We start from the raw sequence: 6,000 nt of genomic DNA on the forward strand, positions 1-6,000 counted from the left end.
TTAATTTTTCACAACTCTGGACATATATATTATTATCATCTGCTTTTAGATGAGGAACTGAGGCTTAGAGAGATCAATTAACTTGTTCAAGGTTGCACAGCTGGTAAGTGGGCCTTTTGAACTTGACCTATCTGACTCCTAGGCCTGTGTTCTTAGGCATTGTGCTACAGTGAGTCTGCAATTATGTCAGCATGTTTGGTTAAGAATGAAAGTGATGACAGTCACAGCGATGATGAGGAGAATGAGTAAACTGCTTAAGAGCAAAGATTCTGTATTTTTACTCAATTATGTATTGCTCTTAACTTACAACAGTGTCTAGCCTATAGCAAGCTCTCAGCATGTGTTTCTGGAATAATTGAATGAATGGGTGAATGAGTGATATTAAGGAATGCTCAAGATCTTTCTATAATAATAAAAAGCTCATTTTTAAAGAAGTCTGTCCATTTAACAGTGGTAAGTGGGTCTCCCACTGTGCTATGCTCTGTTGTGCTCTGGGTATAATGGTGAGCCTGCTCTCATGGAACTTAACTTCTGCTCGCTGGTTTACATTTCCATTATAAATTCAACAGGCTTGCCTATCATATTCAACACATGCAAAATAAAATGTAGTTTAGCCCCCTTTGAAACTGACATCAAAGCCTGTATTGATAATACTGAAGTCAGGGCAGGAGTGGGGAAAATGCTATGAGAGAGAAGAATCATCCTTGTTTCTCAAAAATGTAATGCCCTTTACAGGTTACCTGACTTCAGGTTCATTAACAGAGTCTATTTTTCCCTTACACATAAATTATTTTTGTGAGCATATTAAAGCCTTTAGAAAATGAATTTTTTATAGGTATTATAAATAATGGCATGTTTTTTATGCTATACAAATGTACTGAATCCTGTTTATATCTCTAACTCAAATTTTTTATTTGGCTTCCCAATCAAGAGCAATGACTAGGGGCCGGGTCAGTGGTGTGGTGGTTAAATTTGTTCACTCTGCTTCGGCAGCCCGAGGTTTGTGGGTTCAGATCCCAGGTGCAGACCCACACACCGCTCATCAAGCCATTCTGTGGCAGCATCCTACATACTAAAAAGAGAAAGATTGGCAATGGTTGGTAGCTCAGGGCCAATCTTCCTCACCAAAAAAAAAAAAGAAAAAAAGCAACAACCAGAGGACTCATATAGTAAAGTTCCTTCTGAGCATCCATCCTCCAATATGATCACTAGGTCATGAGACTTATGGCTGTAGAGGAGAGGAAAGATGAGTCTTGAGGAAGAAGAGGCCTAATCCTATTGCAAGCAGAGAGATTGTGGAGAGTAAGAGTTAGAAAGGGTAGATTTTAGGGTGCTCAATACCCTCACTCCTTACCGCAAGAGATGGGGGGTAGTTATAAATATCCAGATAGATAAGGAGCCCGAGCAACTCAGGTCAGTAGCATTAACTCCTACACTACTGGGGAACTGGCAAGTAGGGGGAGGTGGTATATGCAGCCATTTCCAATGACACATTCAATTGTCTGGGTGAGAGGAGAAGGCAGATCGCTGGTATTAGCACATTAAGCCCAAATAGCCAGAGAGGATTAGATATACTTCAGGGCACATTAGTGCAGAAAGTGCACCAGTGCATTCATTCTACAGTAGAGGCAGGGAGGAGCCAGAGGACATTGGGAAGATCTACGGACCCAGTCTCCCCTCTACTGCCTTACACAGGCCATTCCTCTCTCCCATATGTTCAAACGCCACCTTGGACAAAAGAATGAGAGGAAGAGGAATCTGAAAGGCAAAGCAGTTATCCCAAAGAAAACAAGTTAACATTTAAACAATCTCTTGATTTGCTAGATTTGTATAATCTTAAAACTGAGTTAGACTGTGCTTCATCTTTCCCCTGCCCAAAGATATCCAGCAGAGGGAGCTTCTTGAGGAAGATCCAAATGGTTTTATAAAACTTCAGAAACAAAATTCTTCTCTTTGTATTTAAAATGTAATATAAAACCAAATTTGCATCCTTGCAACATATATATGAAACTTACATTCCAACATATAGATATAGCTGGATCGATAGATAGGCTAAACAGCTGTACATCAGTCTGATACGTGCATTTATTTATTCATTCATTCAGCTAATATTTATTGACTGCCTGCTGAGTTCCAGATATCCTTTTAGGCACTGGGGATATATCAATGAATCAGTGAACATGAAAGAAAATATAGTAGTCTATATATTAAAAAAATAATATGTCTCTGTGTATAAAACAAGTAAATAAAAATATGACGTAATTTCAGATAGGGATAAATGAGGGACAAAAATAAAGCAAGTCAATAGAGAGTGATGAGGGAAAGTCTGTTTTAGATGGGATCATCAGGGATGAACTTTCTAAGGGTTTCAGCAAAATTAGAATGAAGAGAGAGTGAGCTGTCTGATTTTCTGGGGTAAGAGTATTCCAGGCAGTGTCAACAGCAAGTGGAAAATGCTTGGGGTAGTCCTTCATGCTTTTCACTAGATATTTCTGCTTCTTACCCCTTCCTGGCACCCAGTAGCATTGTACTTTGGGCCCTGCTGTGTTGTGATGGGTCATATGGCCAATTCTGGCCAATGAGTTGTGAAAGGAAATGATATGTGTCACTTCTGGGCTGAAGCATTTACTTGTTGGCTTGAAAACTTACAATGTTTCTTTCTTTTCCTCTTCAAAACAAGAACTAACAATGTTCAAGATATTGGGTCTTCTCTCGTCCTTGGCTCCCTTAATAAAAATGATGGACTTGAGAAGATAAAGCCTGCTGGTTTTAAGAGTTGGAGATTTTGGAGTTAATGTAGTACTGTGGAATAACTCAGCCTAACCTGATGTGATAGGAGTGAGTTTAGTTTGTTCCAAAAAAAAGCAAGGAATCCCTTGGAGCTGGAGAAGAGTAGGCTCCAGAGGGATGAGAAAGAGATGAAATTAGAGAGGTAAATCTGGGCCAGATCATGTAGAACTGTGAAAGACAGGGTTCTAGGTTTGGATTATTTACTGAGTGGTGGGAAATTATTGTAGGGAGGTGATTAAACAAACAACTTTAGCCTTATCTGTTATGCTTTGAAACCTATGTTAAAAAATGTAATGATTTCTTTCTTTTGAAGCTGCTATTTCACCAAAGGTTTAATATGCTTGGCTAAGAACATAACAAATTATAAAACTGTGATTTAGGAGCTGAAAAGATTTCAACTTAAACCTAATACCTTGGATAACTTACAACATAAAACAAGAATGGATCCAAGTATTTCTCCATTGGAAACATTTAGAAATTTACGAAATGTACGAAACTAACTTGATAAAAGTCAAACCAAACAACAAAAACTTCTTCAAGGTTACTCAGCTGTCTTAAAATTTTGTTGGAAAAAGGAGTTATAAATAAAAATACACATAAACTTATGCTGTTAGAAGGATGCTCTTCTTTTTATTGTTGCTCTACTCAAAAAAGAGGAAGAGTTTGGCCACTTTATTTTTACTATTAAGCTGGTACAATGGCCTTGATGTTTTTCTTCTCAATAAGAAAGGCATATATGTGACATATCAATGGTCATGATTGCTTCAATCCAAGCAGAGAGGTGGAAATTGAAATAGTGACATGATGGAGCTCACAGCACATAAGTGTGAGTGTGTCAGTGGTTTTCATTCACTTTGTAGCTGCCATATCAATGGCAAGGAAAATAGGTTTGATTAGATTTGGCACTAGCTTTCCTCTAACAATATTGTCAAGAAAGGAGATTGTTCAGGGTTGAATTCCCAATTATTTCCTGCTGTAAGAAGCAGGATAAAACAATGTCTCCAGCATCAAATGTAATTAGTTCTCCTAATGACTTGTGTCTTTAATGTTAAAATCATATTCCTCTGTAGGAAGATTGACAAAACCATTCTTTCTTACATATGCACAATCTTTGAAAACTGAGTGGATTTTGTTGACAACTTATTTCTGTGTCTCTGAGATCAAAGCTCTGAAGAGATCTGAGATCAAAGTACTGAGGAGATGGGACACAAGATGTAACAGGAATAATATTTTGAAAATATTTAACTAATGTAAGTCACGGGTTTTGTTCCCCTTACCCCCATGTCTCATTTTCCTTCATCATCGTTTAAATATTATAGTCCTCAAAGGGAAGGAGCACACCCATGTTCATAGCAGCATTATTCACAGCAGCCAAAGGTGGAAGCAGCTCAAGTGTCCAGTGATGGATGGATGGACAAACTGTGGTTTATACAAACAATGGAATAGTATTCAGCATCAAAAAGGAAGGAAATTCTGACACATGCTACAATACGAATGAACTTTGAGAACATTATGTAAGTGAAATAAGCCAGTCACAAAAAGACAAATACTGTATGATTCCACTTATGTGAGGTATCCAGAGTGGTCAGATTCATAGAGACACAAAGTAGAATGATGGCTGTCAGGGACTGAGCGGAGGGAGAAATAGGAAATTATTGTTTAATGTGTATAGAGTTTCAGTTTTGCAAGAAAAAAAAGCTCTGGAGATGGTTGGACAATAATGTGAGTATACTTAACACTACTGACTTGTACGCTAAAAATGATTAAGATGGGGGCCAGTCTGGTGGTACAGTGGTTAAGTTCAAGCACTCTGCTTCGGTGGCCTGGGATTCACTGGTTCAGATCCTGGGTGCGGACCTAGCACTGCCCATCAAGCAATGCTGTGGCAGCATCCCACATAAAATAGAGGAAAATCAGCTCAGGGACCATCTATCTTCCTCACAAAATAAATAAATAATAATGATTAAGATGGTAATTTTAATGTTATCTGTACTCTCACAATTAAAAAAAGTAAAATGTATTTTAAAAAGGGAAAGAGTGGTGAAAATTATATTAAGAAGGGGAAAGAAAGGGTATGCCTCTTATGATAGAAAAGTGAAGAAAGTAGACATCATAGCATTGAAGCCCTGGAAGAGTGTGGAAAAGAGAAAAGAGAAACATTGATGTGAAGAGGGGTCCAGTACATGTGTCCTTGTTTCCTCCCTGGGGATGTGTCCTGACAAAAACATCTACTGAGGGTGAGGTGGTTTGGGGAGAGCTGGGAGCAACAGAGCAAGTTGCTCTGGGGTGAACTGGAAGGTCATGGGCCTTTAGCATAACTCCACATCCTTTTCATCCAGGGTGGCACAGGGATGCTATCACAGCATTTGCAAGGGAGGTGTCTGGATAAATGAACCTCAAACAGTAGTTGTCACCCCCTGTTCTGTGTGAGGAAGGCGCCGGGTGAAGAAGTTTCTGTGTTCTGACAGGGTTTCAAAAAGGATGCTATTATGATGTCCCAAGAACAGACGGTTCCTACAGATACCATCTGAGAGAAGCAGAACAGCACTGTAAAGAAAGAACAAGAACTCTGAAGCCACTCTACCTAGGCTTTTATTTCTGGTTTGTCTATCTTCTAGCTACGCAAACTTGAAGAAACTAATTAACCTCTCTGTACCTTAATTTCACTTCTTAAGATGTAATAATAATACCTACCTCACTTTGTTGTTTGAGGATTAAATGAGTTTATACATGTGAAGATGCTCACATGACACTTGACACATAGTCCTCAAAAAATGTCAGTCATTTATTATTATTATTATTGAAAAGACGTGAGGAGAGTGATCAAATAGACATTTGTCAACATTCGCTAAAGAAGCTAAGTCACTCAACTTCAAATGGAAAGCTTAAAGTTTCCATCATTTGACACCTGAGTATGAGTTAGGGAAAAATATCAGATCAGTTATTAGGAAAAAAATTAAAAGCTACCTTTTTTGTACATTGAGTGTAGTGTGAGTAAATTTTCGATTCCCCTATATGTGGAATTCATGGTATTCCTAATGTTTGCCTGCACCTAACATTTGTGGGACCAGGGAGACGGATAGCACTAGAGCCCATATACCATCTGTGTAAATATTTAAAGGATACAAATCAAGCTAATAAAATAGTAAATAAAATATCTCCTATCCTTTGACTTTGAAACCTACACCTTCACAATGAACTGGAAGGCCA

The sequence above is a fragment of the Equus asinus genome, chromosome 9, assembly GCF_041296235.1.
Source record: "Equus asinus isolate D_3611 breed Donkey chromosome 9, EquAss-T2T_v2, whole genome shotgun sequence".
Lineage (NCBI taxonomy): Eukaryota > Metazoa > Chordata > Mammalia > Perissodactyla > Equidae > Equus > Equus asinus.